The sequence below is a fragment of the Triticum dicoccoides genome, chromosome 5A (genome assembly GCF_002162155.2).
Source record: "Triticum dicoccoides isolate Atlit2015 ecotype Zavitan chromosome 5A, WEW_v2.0, whole genome shotgun sequence".
Classification (NCBI taxonomy): Eukaryota; Viridiplantae; Streptophyta; class Magnoliopsida; order Poales; family Poaceae; genus Triticum; species Triticum dicoccoides.
This window is the reverse complement of record NC_041388.1, coordinates 38,683,493-38,699,513: the sequence shown is the minus strand read 5'-3', so window position 1 is coordinate 38,699,513 and position 16,021 is coordinate 38,683,493.

Sequence of the window (16,021 nt, the reverse complement as noted above, 5' to 3'; positions counted from 1 at the left end):
ATTTGAGACATCCTGCAAAATAGTGGCATGACCACTCAACATCACAATATCAAGGTTCTGAGGCCAGCTATGAGCATACGAAAATAGTAGAAACTGAACTGAGACTTGAATCCAACAATCCTATAAGTCTCTATCATAGTAACTCGTCATCCTGATAGATAGATGAGAAGGCCTAGTTATTAATCCCCGTAGAAAAGAAGAGGCTGACTCAGATCAGAAGGGCACAAGGTAAAGGAGTAAAAAGAGCCTTACGTTCCCATCCACAATCAATTCCCTTATATAACTCAAGCATTTCTAGACACGACTTCGACCAGCTTGGCTTGATAATCCTACAGGCAGTCAGGCTTTGATACCAAAGCTGTTAGGACCCCGATCCTAAGCCACATCGATCTAGCATGTAACACATCATATCACTTTGCGGCCTCACGCAGGGTATTCCCACGGATGCCACCTTACCTGGCCCAGGACCGTTTGCGCCTTTTGGCTCACGCATATGGTAGTGTCGCTAGCATCCATATGACAGAGAACCTGGGCCGACATAACTAGTCGTGAACCCAAAGTGGCACTAACTTATGGGGACAGGCATACATGAATCAACATCGAGCATGTCGGTCAACAACATGTGAATCCGGGCTGTAGCGCTGGGCTAACAGGACTCCGGTGAACCGGGCTGTAGCAGGCTAGGCAGGACTCTGGATATCACCGCGTGAGATTTCCCCGAAGGGACAGACATAGGAACGAAGTGAATCACATGCCGGCCAGTCAAGTGTTCCGGAGCAGTAGTGCTAGGCTAGCAGGACTCCGGTGAACCGGGCTGTAGCGGACTACTATGGCTCATGGAAGCACAAGACTACATTTCCCCATAAGGGAGGCTACCAAGGATAAACAACTAGGTTGTCGGATCCCACACATACCAAGCATTTCAATCATACACACAATATGCTCGATATGTGTAAATACAACATGGCATCACAACATAACTCGACAACTCAAAGTATTTATACACTAGGCTCCGAAGAACCAAGTATTACAAACATGGGTCTCATGACCCAACATACAGAGCATACAAGCAAGAAGCACATGCGGAAGCATAACTTGTTTGAGTACAGACAACTACAAATGAAAAAGGCTGAGAAGCCTGACTATCTACAAGACCCTCCTAAGGGTACAAGATCGTAGCTGAGGTAACAAGCTAAACTTTGAAGTCCATGCGATACTACTAGTGAGACTGAACTCTCTCCGCAAAACATAAATTAAGCAAACGTGAGTACAAATGTACCTAGCAAGACTTACATCAGAACTAACTACATATGCATCGGTATCATCAAAGGGGTGGTGGAGTTTAATTGCAGCAAGCCAGCTTTGACTCGGTGGCTATCCTGAACTACAACTGCCAGTAACTCTTTTGAGGTGGCGCACATGAGTCCACATATTCACCATATGAATACACCACTATGGATCCGCTCCCGTCTCCCTACAAGAACTCTATCCATAGCACTCACGCTTATCTTGCGCATTTTAGAGTATCTACTTTCACTTGTCTATGAACTATGCAAGGGGTCCAAGTTTCCGTATCCGAGGAATCCGGCTATTCGATTAGATAATGATAACCCTGTAGGGGTGTACTTCTTCACACACACTCTCGCCACTTACCACCATGTACACGTCGTGTATCTCGACAACCTTCAAGCGGAAACCTGGTGAGGGAGTCGGCCATGACCTGACTAACCACACAAGTCTCTAGTCCAGGTTTATCGCCTATTTGGGTTCAATCCGCAAGGAGATCTGGCCGGGGTGTCGCTCACGGCCCCAAACGATGTGAGCAGGGTTCCCAAGCCCACCATCCGAGTGCCACTTGGTACACTGTGCCACTGTGCCTAGTCTGTCCCAAGTCCACCTGTACCGGGTGCCACTTGGTAGACTACTAACACTACCTCCAAACACCAGAAACTAGTTGCAATTCCTGGACAGAGATCGAGTTGATTAATAAGCCGAGAGGGGCCGAGTTACCGGAACCCAATGTGTGGTAGTAGCTGTTCATTGATCACAAACACAAAACTCAGTTCCTGAGGACGGCTGCAATGAGACAACCCACCATGTACTCCTACATGGCCTCTCACCGCTACCTTTACCAAAACATGTTCACACACTTAGCTCACACACAGTAGGACATGTTCATCACCATTCCAATTCATCCCTGATGAATCAGACCTGACTCAGCTCTAAGCAGTAGCAAGCATGACAAACAAGCATGAATGAGTAGGCACATCAGAGCTCAAACAACTCCTACTCATGCTAGTGGGTTTCATCTATTTACTGTGGCAATGACAGGTCATGCAGAGGAAAGGGGTTCAACTACCACAGCATGTAACAGTTGAATTGTTGTTGTCCTAATGCAGTAAAAGACAGCAGGAGCGAGAGAGTGGGATTGTATCGGAATGAACAAGGGGGTTTTGCTTGCCTGACACTTCCGAAGATAGTATAGCTCTTCATCGGTGTCATCGATCACATCACCGGAACATACGTCTACCGAAGGGGAACAACCACCGGCAAACACAAAAGAAACAACATTCACTGCAATGCACAATCAAATGAATGACATGTCATGTTAAGGAACTGAATTCACCTAATGCAATATCTAGCCAAGTTAATTGAAGTGGAACACAAACAAGATCGAATTCCAACTCCAAATGTGATTTCATAAATTTCCCTAATCATCATTTGTCCTATTAAGTGAGGGTAACTTGTTCAAACATGCATGATCATGGCATAAACAGATTCTTCATATTTTTCTGATCATTTTTCATATATAAATTATTTGATTTGGAGTTACGGTTGAATTTCTAAGATTTTTAGAGGTTTAGGACATTTTCTGAATTAATAAATCATTTTTGATTTATTTAAAATTCCAGTAAATAAATACTGCGTCAGCCTGACCTCACAGTGACGTCAGTAGGTCAACGGCTCGGTCCAGGTCAAACTTGACGTGTGGGGTCCACACGTCAGTGACACAGTTAATTAACAAAAGGTTAATTAAAATTAAACTAAACCTAATCTAGTTTAGTTAAGGCATGGGCCCACATGTCAGAGGCTAACCTATCCAACTAAGTTAATTAACACTAATTAATCTATCGCTTAATTAAGCAGGGGCCTTGCCCACACGTCAGTGTGTCAGGGGGAAGTCCCGGTCAAGCGGGGTCAAACCCGTCGGACTTGGTCCACGACTCGTCGCCGGTGAAACCCGAGATGGCGGAGGGGCTCGAAAATTGCCCACGGTCGACCAAATCGATTGCGGTTTGGTCCTACGCGTAGCTGGGGCTCGCGCGCATCTGGTAGGCCAAGCGGGAGGAGCTGGAGTGGTCTGAGTCGACGGCGGTGAGCACGAATGCGGCGGCCGGAGTTCGGGTCTCGGCGGTTTTGGTGTTGCGAAGCACAGCAGGAGCAGCTGGAGGGGGTTTTGGGCTTCTGACGTTGCGCTGAGCACGGCTATGTGCTTGGTTGCAGCTCTATGTGAGAGTGGCCACGGCGGCGGCATGGCCGGCGGAGCCGAGCTCTCGGTCGCGACGGGCAACGGTGTTAGCGGGAGGAAAAGAGCCAGTAGATTAGGGGGATCGACGCAGACGCTCACAGCGGATCGAACGGAGGGGTTGGCGAGCTCGGGAAGAGGCTGGAGCGAGCGGGGCAGCGAGGGAGATCTCCGGTGGCCGACAGCGAAGATGAAGATGATGGAGTCGCTTCGGGCGTCCCGCGGGCGCGTGGTTCGTCTTGGAGCTCCGTGGCGTTGAGGCGGAGCCTTTGGGCATGGCGGAAGGGTGAGGGGGTGGCTCTAGGCACAGTGGCAGCGAACGGCGGCGGCGGTCGCTCTCGGGTGAGCTACGGGGAAGGGGCTAGAGAGCGAGGGAGAGAGCAGGGAGTGAGGGGAGAGGCAGAGGGGGTCACAGGACGTCTCCAGGTGCGGAGAAGGGAGAGGGATGAGCCTCGAGCGCGAAGTAGGAGGTGGAATCCTCAGGTGCGTGCGCGGGCGACACGGCGTCGTCCTCCCGGCAGGAGCTAGGAGATGACTGGCAACGTGGGTTGGGCCGCCTGGCTTTGCCCAGTTGGGCTGCTACAGTGGTGGGCTGTGCAGGTAGGTACTCTGTCTTTTTCTATTTCTCTTTTTCTGTTTTGTTTTAATTATTTTGCCACTGATTCAAATTCAAAGTAAATCAAAGCAGGGCAAAACCTTCTGAATATCTGTATGTTGCCATTATGGACTTTTCCAAAGGCACATAAATAATTTCGTGGCCTTTTGAAATATATTCTATATAAAATGAATATAATCCAAAAGTCAAATACTTATTGATTTAATTTCAAAGGCCCAAAATAAATATCCCTAAGACTCCAACAATATTGGTTTGAGTTTTAATTCTTCCCAATATTTTTGTAGCTTAACATGAACATTTTCTTGGGTTTGTTTGAAGCAATTTTTAATGTTGATCATTTTTAGAAATGATCTCTGAGGCTTTCCACTTTCCCCAATTCACATTTAAAAGGAATTTAAACATGATGCATGGATGCCACTCACTGATGCAACTAATTACAAAGCAAAAATCTAGGGCTGTGACAATGGCACTCGGGCCCTAGTGACAAGCATTAAGCATAGCAAAGTCATTGCAACATCAATCTCAGAACATAGTGGATACTAGGGATCAAACCCTAACAAAACTAACTCGATTACATGATAAATCTCATCCAACCCATCACCGTCCAGCAAGCCTATGATGGAATTACTCACGCATGGCGGTGAGCATCATGAAATTGGTGATGGAGGAAGGTTGATGATGACAATGGCGACAGATTCCCCTCTCCGGAGCCCTGAACGGACTCCAGAGCAGCCCTCCAAAGATAGTTTAGGGCTTGGAGGCGGCTCTGAATCGTAAAACGCGATGAATCCTTCTCTCTGATTTTTTTCTCCCCGAAAGTGAATATATGGAGTCAAGGTTGAGGTCGGTGGAGCATCAGGGGGCCCACGAGGCAGGGGGCATGCCCAGGGGGTAGGGCGTGCCCCCACCCTCGTGGACAGGGTGTGGGCCCCCTGATGTGGATCTTTCTTCCTGTATTTTTTATATATTCCAAAATAATTCTCCGTTGATTTTCAGGTCATTCCGAGAACTTTTATTTCTGCACAAAAATAACACCATGGCAATTCTGCTGAAAACAGCCTCAGTCGGGGTTAGTTCCATTCAAATCATGCAAGTTAGAATCCAAAACAAGGGAAAAAGTGTTTGTAAAAGTAGATACGATGGAGACGTATCAAACACCACCTCAAAAGATGAGATATGAAATAATTGCATTTCGGAATGCAAGATGAAGAATGCTTGAAATCCTCAAAACAAGACATGTGTTGAACACCATGTTTATTTGAGAGTATAGCTTGGCCGATCTTAACTTCAAGAGAAATCTTGAAGCACAATTGAAGAACGAAAAGAATCGTTGATGAACCACCATGTAGAGCCTCTGAGGGAGTCCTAGATTTGGGGGTCTCCGGATAGCCGGACTATATCCTTTGGTCGGACTGTTGGACTATGAAGATACAAGATTGAAGACTTCGTCCCGTGTCCGGATGGGACTCTACTTGGCATGGAAGGCAAGCTAGGTAGTACGGATATGTATATCTCCTCCTTTGTAACCGACCTTGTGTAACCCTAGCCCCCTCCGGTGTCTATATAAACCGGAGGGTTTAGTCCGTAGGACAACAGACAATCATACCATAGGCTAGCTTCTAGGGTTTAGCCTCTCCGATCTCGCGGTAGAACAACTCTTGTAATACTCATATCATCAAGAATAAATCAAGCAGGACGTAGGGTTTTACCTCCATCAAGAGGGCCCGAACCTGGGTAAAACATCATGTCCCCTGCCTCTTGTTACCATCCGCCTTAGACACACAGTTCGGGACCCCCTGCCCGAGATCCACCGGTTTTGACACCGACATTGGTGCTTTCATTGAGAGTTCCTCTGTGACGTCGCCGTAAGGAAGGATGACTCATCTTGTTGTTAAAAACAACATTACCACCAGGGGAGCCCTGGTTCTCGGCCAAACTCTCCGGCTAGGCAGTTTTGTCATGACCGCCTGTTCGGCTGCTGCACCGACGATGACTTCTCGGGTCATAAAAAATAGCCTCCAGGTCGGCTCGGAATTCGCCGAGTAGATGGATCCAATGGAGCTCTCTTCCCTAAACGAGCTCTTGGATCGCATCGCCGCCTTGGGAGTCGCTATGGACTATGATCGGATTGGGCTTAAACCCGATCGAAGGGAGATTAACTCTCCACCGGTCACCCATCATGTTGCGGTTTACGGGAGGACATCACCCAAACCCTGAACCTGGAGTCAGGCAGCGGGCCAGACTCATTGGGCAACACCCCGCAATCCGAACTTGCAAGATCAGAAACTCCTCGGCCCTTGGGCCTCAGATTGGGTAGGGGTTCAGACTCAAAACCACCCACCCACCCAGACATAAACGATCTTTCCCACATCAGGCAAGAGCCCCATGAAATAGTACATCATTATTGGGCCAGATTCCTCCTTGTGATGAACAAGGTTAAGGACTGCCGCGAGGAAGACGCAGTCTCACTTTTCTGCAATAATTGCACGGACAAGGGAATCCTTAATGCCATAAGTCGCCGTGACATATCACGTTTCGCCGACTTGGCGTACATAGTACGAAAGTATTGTGTGATGGAAAGTGCCTAGAAAACCGAAACAAAGTTTTGGGATAATCCGGCTCCATATATACACCCAGTCCAAGGAAAAAGGGTGCACTATCATAAGACACCCGAGTTAATTACAAAGAAGCAAAAACCCTCTATAGGGCGTGGAACCGTATTGGAGGGATGGCTCAACGGACCCTGCAAAATTCATAGTACAATGGATACCATACAAACACACAGCCTTAGAGCATGTTGGATACTCCGGCAGGTGGCCAAAAGCGGCGAAGACCTTCTCATCCCAGATGCCACAGAGCACCATCCCAGTGATAACAATATGGTATTAACAGTCATTGAGACCTTCGCATCAAATAATAGGCGCAAGCGAACACTCCGCAGCATTGTCGAAATCTGCCACGTAGCAGCAATAAATATATGGAGTGACACGGCTATTACCTTCAATGCCAGCGACGAACCTAAATTCCGAACAGCCCGAGCACCAGCGGCACTGGTCCCCAGTCCAATCGTGGACGGCTTTCGACTCACTAAAGTGCTCATGGACGGCGGCAGTGGATTAAACCTCATCTAGGAGGAAACTCTTCAAAAAATGGAAATATACTGGAACCGCATTGAGCGAAGCAGCACAACTTTCAGAGGAATCATCCCCAGTCGGGAAGCACGCTGTGCTGGGAAAATCACACTAGATGTGGTATTCGGCACGCCGGAGAACTATAGGTCCGAAGAAATTACATTCCAAGTGGCCCCGTTCAGTAGCGGATACCACGCCCTTTTAGGGCGGGAGGCGTTCACGATCTTCTAAGCCATACCCCATTATGGGTACATGAAGTTCAAAATGCCCGGGCCCAACGGAATCATCACTCTCGCTAGTGATCCGGACACAGCACTCCGCGCCGAAAATAAAACAGCCGGATTGGCCCTTGAGGCATTATCCGAAGCCTTTGCGGCCGAGGAATTAACTGCGCTGCGCTCCACAGTGGACAGGGACGACGTGATACTTGACAAGAGATCCAAGTCCACCTCTTTCAAACCAGCGGATGAAATAGTCAAATTACAAGTTCACCCAACGGACCCTACAAAAACAGCCTCCATCGGGGCAAGTCAAACCCCGCCGTGGACGCCGCACTACGAGAGTTCCTACGCGAGAATTGGTACATATTCGCTTGGCACCTCTCAGACATGCCAGGAATCCCACGTAAGCTGGCCGAGCACAGCCTTAATATCCTAAAAGGATTCAAGCCAGTCAAGCAGGCTCTTCGGTGTTTCTCTGAACCTAAGAGACAGGCTATGGGAGAGGAACTAGCCAAGTTATTGGAGGCCGGATTCATCAGAGAAATAAAACACCCGGACTGGCTAGCAAACCTGGTGATGGTACTAAAGAAGGATAAATCCTGGCGCCTTTGTGTCAATTTCAAGGACCTCAATAAAGCTTGCCCAAAGGATCCCTTCCCCCTCCCCCGCATTGATCAAATTATTGATGCTACCGCAGGACACGAGTCATTGTGTTTCCTCGACGCATACTCTGGTTACCACCAAATCAATATGGTGGAGTCCGACCAAGCCGCAACGGCATTCATCACACCATACGGTCCCTTCTGTTTCAACACAATGCCTTTTGGGCTCAAAAACGCCGGCGCAACATATCAGCGCATGATTCAGACATGTCTGGAGAAACAAATTGGCAAAATAGTAGAGGCATACGTAGATGATGTGGTCGTCAAAACCAAACACGTCGACTCTCTAATAGACGACTTGAGGTTCACATTCAACAACCTCCGAACATACGACATCAAGCTCAATCCGGAAAAATGCGTTTTCGGCGTACCAGCCGGAAAGCTCCTGGGTTTCATTGTCTCCAGTAGAGGTATTGAAGCTAACCCGGCCAAAATCCGAGCTTTGTCACAGTTGGCTACCCCAACAGACCTCAAACAAATCCAGAAGTTAACTGGATGTGTGGCGGCTCTAAGCCGTTGTATCTCCCGCTTAGGAGAAAAGGCATTACCCCTTTATCGCCTCCTTCGGCGCACCGAACACTTCGAGTGGACGGATGCTATCACAACCGGATTGGATGAAATAAAAGCCATACTGTCAACCAACCCAATCCTGGCCGTGCCAAACATTGGCGAACCAATGCTATTATACATTGCGGCAACTCATCAGGTTGTAAGCGCAGTGCTCGTCATCGAACGAGAAGCGGACGGACAGAAATTCCCTCTTCAAAAGCCGGTATACTATGTATCCACTGTCCTCACTCCATGCAAATGACGGTACCCACATTATCAAAAGATAGCCTATGTGGTATTCATGGCATCCCGAAAACTGCGACACTATTTTTAGGAGTGTTCGATTACAGTAGCCTCGGAGGTGCCACTCAATGATATCATAAACAACCGCGACGCCACGGGCCAGATTGCCAAATGAGCCATTGAGCTCCTCCCGTTCGACATAACATACAAACCTCGGCGAGCCACTAAATTGCAAGTATTGGCCGACTTTGTTGCCGAATGGACGGAAGCCGAACTCCCTAAAGAGTACGGCGCGTACTCCAATTGGATTATGCACTTCGACGGCTCCAAAATGCTGGCTGGACTGGGGGCTGGCATCGTCCTGACGTCCCCAACCAGAGATATAGTTCAATATGTACTGCCGATATTGTATACAGATTCCAACAATGCAGCCGAATACGAAGCCCTGTTACATGGTCTTCGGATGGCAGCTTCCATGGGCATTCAGCGCCTGGAGGTGCGTGGGGACTCGAACCTCGCAATATCCCAAATAAATGGAGACTTTGATGCCAAGGATCCAAAGATGGCGGCCTATTGTAACACCGTCCTCAAGATGTCAGCTCGGTTCGAGGGGCTCGAATTTCACCATGTGGCTCGGGAAAACAATCAGGCGGCGGATATCCTCGCCCGCATCGGCGCAAAACGCGATGCGGCCCCCCAACATCTTTTTAGAGAGGTTGTTTAAGCCATCCGTGGTATGGGAGGGGGACACCGGCAATATTAGTCCGGACCCGGCCACAACACTCGATACCGAACACTCGAACATAATCGGAGGCTCTGCCACCGAAACAACAGCTTCAACCCACGTAATAATGGCCATCATAGCCCCGTGGACAGAACCATTCCTGGCCTACCTAACTAGGCAGGAACTTCCGGAGGACCAAAATGAGGCACGCTGCATAGTGCGGCGATCTAAGGCCTACAGGGTCCATGAGGGAGAACTGTATAAAAAAAGCACTACCGGAGTCCTTCAAAGGTCCATCTTCGAAGAGGAAGGGCGAAAGCTTTTGGCAGAAATTCACGCCGGACTCGGCGGCCACCATGCCGCAGCCCGGGCTCTTGTAAGCAAGGTCTTCCGTACAGGATTCTATTGGCCGACGGCCCGGGCAGACACACAGGACTTGGTCCAACGCTGCGCCGGTTGCCAGCTTTTTGCAAATCAAGGCCACATGCAACCCACCACCCTCCAAACAATCCCCATTACATGGCCTTCGCGGTCTGGGGGCTTGACATGGTTGCACCGCTTAAAGGGGGAACCCACAAGAAAAAATACTTGCTGGTCATGGTGGATAAATTCACCAAATGGATAGAAGCCAAACCTGTTAAAACGGTCGAATCCGGACCGGTGATAGACTTCATATCCGGGGTTGTACACCATTATGGCGTCCCCCACAGCATCATCACTGACAATGGCACGAACTTCACGGCCGATGAGGTAAAACTCTGGTGCAGCAAAATAGGCATCAAGATCGATTATGCTTCAGTCTATCACCCACAAACCAATGGCCAAGTCGAGCGAGGAAACGGTCTTATAATGAGCGGCATTAAACCCAGATTAGTGCGGTCCTTAATGGAGTCTAACATGCACTGGGTAGAGGAGCTCGACTCCATACTCTGGGGCTGCGGACCACGCCAAATCATAGTACCGGATATACACCCTTCTTTATGGTGTACGGCGCAGAGGCAGTCTTGCCCTGTGACATAATTCATGACTCACCTCGAGTGCGCATGTACGAAGAAAGAGAAGCCAAGCTCGATCGGCAGGACAGTCTGGACACCCTGGAGGAGGAGTGCGACATGGCAAAAGCCCGTTCCGCATTTTATCAGCAACAGGCTCGCAGATACCAAAGCAGAGAAGTACGGGCCAAAACTTATAACGTTGGTGAACTAGTTCTACGCCTGCCGGATAAGAAAAAGAACAAGCTCGAGCCCAAATGGGAAGGTCCTTTCATCATTGACCAAGTTCTAACCGGTGGAGCGTACCGTCTGCGGGATGCATCGAATAATCGACTCAAGCCGAACCCACGGAACGCGGCCAGGCTCCGAAGATTCTACGCCTAGCGCCGGACTCTATGTTCGTCTCCTTCCTCTCTCCATTTTTTGCATATACATTATCTGTCCTGTTTTTCTTTCTTTCTTTCTTTTATTCCTTCTCTAGGCCTTCAAGGGCCAAACTTGTGCCTCGCTTGCACACTGTAGATGCGCTAACTGCGCTCATTTTACCTGGGGGCTTCTTACATAGAAGCTTAATTATCTATCCGGGTTTCATGCCCAGCACATGTGTTATTCTACCGCATGTACCTTTTCTTCGCCATTATATGCATCGATATGACTTAAGTTTTGGCCAAGCTGGGTTGCCTGGCTCTTGTATTTATGCCCTACGTTCCCATTAATGCGGCTAGGGCATAAGGGGAGCACCTCTGCGATTGTTACTGCCGGGTCAGTCGGATGTGTACCTCAGACTGGGTGAAGCTGAAAGCCAGCGTTCTTAAGAGAATATTCGGTCGGTGAACAAAAGATGATTTTTATTTATTTTCCATATGTACCCCTAGATGTTTTTCCTGCGTTTCCTCTCGCAGTCCGGACATGCACTTTAGGGCATGCGTACCCAGGGAAAGGAACCCTTAACGGAACTATTCTCCTTGGAAGATGCTTCTTACTACCCATGTAATATAGCATCACTAGTTGGGCACTTGTCTGTTCAAGCACTAATGAACCCTACGCCTGGTCTCCACGCATACCCCGGTTCTTATATAAGTGAGCGGGTGTTCGGATACACTCCAGACTATCGGGTCCCGAGGTTGAAGCGAAAAGGTCTGCCATGACAAATGATCTACAATCCGACTAGAAGGCATTATACATGTCACTTTCATTACATAGTCATGCAGACTGACTAAATTCCTCTTCTATACCATCCAACAGGCGGTCTAGCCTACAATCCTGTTGGGAATACTTTGCGGCTAATTCTACCTGCCCATAAACTAAGCTAACGGGGATCTCTTTTCCGTCGGGCCCCCACAGGTCCGACCTCGGCCATGTGATTTGGGTCAGCCTTGGTATACCGCGCCTTCACCATGGCCCAGGCTTCCATGGCACCTTGACGGCAGGCCGATATCTTCCATAATCGGAAGCGCCGCCGTGCTCCCTTGAGCTTCTCCGCAAGCTCTGCAACGCCTTTTGGCAGGGAGAAGGATGGCCACAAGGCCTGGGCAACACCTTGCATCACCTGCTGAACTTGTTCGTGCAGTTGTGAGAGCTCGGATAGAAGATCACCCGCTGACCCGGGCATTTCCTCCGCGGGACGACCCGTCAGCATGCCTACAGACATAACACTGTTAGCCGGCTTCTTCGCCGAACTCCTCCAAAAGGATTCGTTCAAGCACTTACTGAAAATGCCGCGTTGAAGCCGCTTATTCTCCTTCTCGGAGTCCGCAAGCTGGGCTCGAACATCTTTCAGTTCCATGCTCAGCTTGGTATTGGCGTCTTGGAGATTGTTTTTCTCCTGCCTGACCTTAGTCAGCACGCGTTCGCCAGCCTTTAGCTACCGAACAGCATGCTGCTCCGCCGGATTCTCTCTGGATTCATCTGCAATATCTATTATTAGATCTGCAGCTATGCCGCATGCTATATGGTACCTGTCATTCTTTGAAGGAAATATTACCAGCAGGGGCCGTTTTAGGTTCCTGTAATGCGGCAACAGCGGCCCGAAGTTGGGTCTTGCATTCCTCCAGCTCCTGTGGCAGTCGACTATTCTTCTCTATAAGAACCTGCACAATAAGATGATCCTTAAATCAGTTCCGCTAACTGTTTCAAGTCTCAGGGGCTACTGATACATATAATCGTCAGATTTTCTTACCCGTACATCCTTTACATACTGGTCCGTGGCTCTGGCTAGACCATTTTGAGCAGCACGGAGATACGCCTCTCCAGAATTGAAGGCATCAAATGCCTCTGGTGAGAAGCAAGTGTCGCGGAGTACGGCCCGGCGACGTCTATGATTCATGGCGCTCTCCACTTCTGAATTTGTAGCGGATAGCCTATCCGCATCCTCTGTAGGGGGAGTATTCGGCGTCCGCCCCATGTCGGCTTCTGCCTCTATGTCCGGCCTTGGAGCCCGACTGGTGGAAGCGTGATCAGCAGCCTCACTGGACATATTCTGGCGACGTTTTTTCTGTTAAAGAAACATGGATGTCACTATATTTCAAGAAAGACGACAACCACGGAGCGGGGTTTCTGCCATACCTCTGCGTCGGCATCTCCGTCCTGACCGCCTTCCTTTTTGGCCGGCCCGGGCTCGGTGCCTCTTGTTGGCGAGTTGCTGCGGGTTCGACATGGCATCCCGAATGCCTTCCCTGTAAAAACACCATATGCGTATGGTAGGTGAAGTGTCTAAATGGGGATCCTAGTTTTTGGAGTTGGGATTTTTGGTTTTTCTTACTTGCAACACAGGAAGCAGTCCGGGATAGTCGGTCGTAATGGCCACCATGGCGTCATCACAGCTTAATTGATAGAACTGCCGGTCTACCAGATCCACGAATATGTCCGGATCTTCTTCGAGTCCAGGACCGAGGGCCTGGTCAGGGTCCTCTTGCTATGGAGATGGGCTGCTGACCTCCCTTATGGCTTTTTGCAGTTCCTGCCGCAAAATGGCAAGGTGAGTACCTACGACAAAGAATGCAGGAAGAATGGGAGTAGGGAGATATAACTCACCCAGCTTGGTGGGTTGTACATGGAGAATCCATCCCGTGGCTTGATGCGGATGAACTCCTCTTCCTCTCCTCTGAACAATTCAGACAGAATTTTTGCTAAAGCGGCAGCGTTGTTCGGACCCTTACGCCCGCAACGGGTGGTGTCATCTTCCCCGTTAAAACACCACAAGGGGTGCCCTCGATATTGAAGTGGTTGCAGTCCCTGCATTATACATATTGACATAACCTCGATTACTGTCAACCCTGATTGAGCCAGCGCTTTAATCCGGTTCATCAGGTAAAGGACTTCCCCGTTGTCTTCCTCCTGGGGGCTCCATGGGCGCCAACTTCGGTGTTTCTTCAGAGGAGCGTTGCTGAACTCAGGAAGACCCCGCCGAATAGGGTCCGGAAGGGGGACGTCCTCCATATAAAACCATTCCGAAGGCCAGTCTTCGGATGTCTTCTTCGGAGTACCGGACAGGTATCCGGTTTCGGCGATGTGCCATATTTCGGCTCCGCCGACTTGATAAAGTAACCCCTCCTGTGTGTGAGGGACGAGGCAAAACAACCTTTTCCACAGCTCGAAATGAGCCTCACAACCTAGGAACCACTCGCAGAGGGAAACATAGCCGGCGATGTGTAAAATAGAGGCAGGGGTGAAATTATGCAATTGGAGGCCATAGAACTCCAGGAGCCCGCGGAGGAACGGATGAATCGGAAATCCGAGTCCCCTCAATAAATAGGGGACAAGGCATACCCGCTCCCCCGTAGAGGGGCTGGGGAAGCTCTCCGCTTGCTCCCCGCCATTATAGGTGGCAAGCCCGGCTCGAACGGGCACCATATACGCCGGAGGGAGAAATCCCTTAGTCTGCAGTTCGACTAGTTGACTATGTGGGACTGAACACCTCTCCCAATCACCGGGCTTAGGGCTACGAGGGCGGGAAGAGGAGCTGCGATTGTCGGCCATGGTGGAATGGATTTTTCCGAAGCGCGCTCCGAGGGATTCTTGCTGGGGGAGGATGATGTGGATTGGATCTAAGAATCCCCATCCCTTTAATAGACAATTTATTTATCTGGCTAGGGGGACGAATGTAAAAGCGCCCTGGCTCCTCCTATTCATTCGACGCATGGAAGAGAGCCCTTATTGGGCACAGAAGCCAAGAGGTCCAAGATTTATGGGGCCGGACACTACTTATCAGATATTCAAGATTTGGAGAAGAACCCGCCTTGCAATGCCGAAGACAATACTGTGCGCCGGACTCATCGTCATTGAAGCCTGGTTCAGGGGCTATTGAGGGAGTCCTGGATTAGGGGGTCTCTGGACAGCCGGACTATATCCTTTGGCCGGACTGTTGGACTATGAAGATACAAGATTGAAGACTTCGTCCCATGTCCGGATGGGACTCTACTTGGCGTGGAAGGCAAGCTAGACAGTACGGATACGTATATCTCCTCCTTTATAACCGACCTTGTGTAACCCTAGCCCCCTCCGGTGTCTATATAAACCGGAGGGTTTAGTCCGTAGGACAACAGACAATCATACCATAGGCTAGCTTGTAGGGTTTAGCCTCTCCGATCTCGCGGTAGATCAACTCTTGTAATACTCATATCATTAAGAATAAATCAAGCAGGATGTAGGGTTTTACCTCCATCAAGAGGGCCCGAACCTGGGTAAAACATCGTGTCCCCTGCCTCTTGTTACCATCCGCCCTAGACGCATAGTTCGGGACCCCCTACCCGAGATCCGCCGGTTTTGACACCGACAGCCTCCATGAAGAACTCCGGTAATAAAAGAATGATCGAACAAAAGGAAAGATAAGTTGAAAACACAAGGTGAAGCCTTGCAATGATTTAGATGGAGCTTCGCGATGATATAACCGAGAAAACTTGGAACTCCGGAAAAGAAAATATGAAGCAATTGAAACCGAGAATTTTGATGAACCTCCGGAATATGGATTTGAATTCACTCGATGAAACAAGAATAAGAATTACATTATGCTTATCCTTCATCAATTAATTGATGACACACAATGGATTTGGCATACTACTCATTCTCATTGGAAAGGATTCAGGAGAGATATAGCGTAAACTTGAGAAGGTCTTCAGCGAACCACCGGTAGGATTGAAACAATGAATGAATTGATATGATAACCAAGGAATAGAACTCTTGAACGAACCACCGTAAGAATTGAACATGAAAGTAGCAAAAGGACAATTCACCGAGAAGAATTGGAAAATGAATAAAGATACTTGCTAGAATTTAGATACATGAGAACGGAGAGATCATGAACTGGTTAGAGGATATTTGAATGATGCACAGGTAAGATTTGGAGAGCGATAGCTACA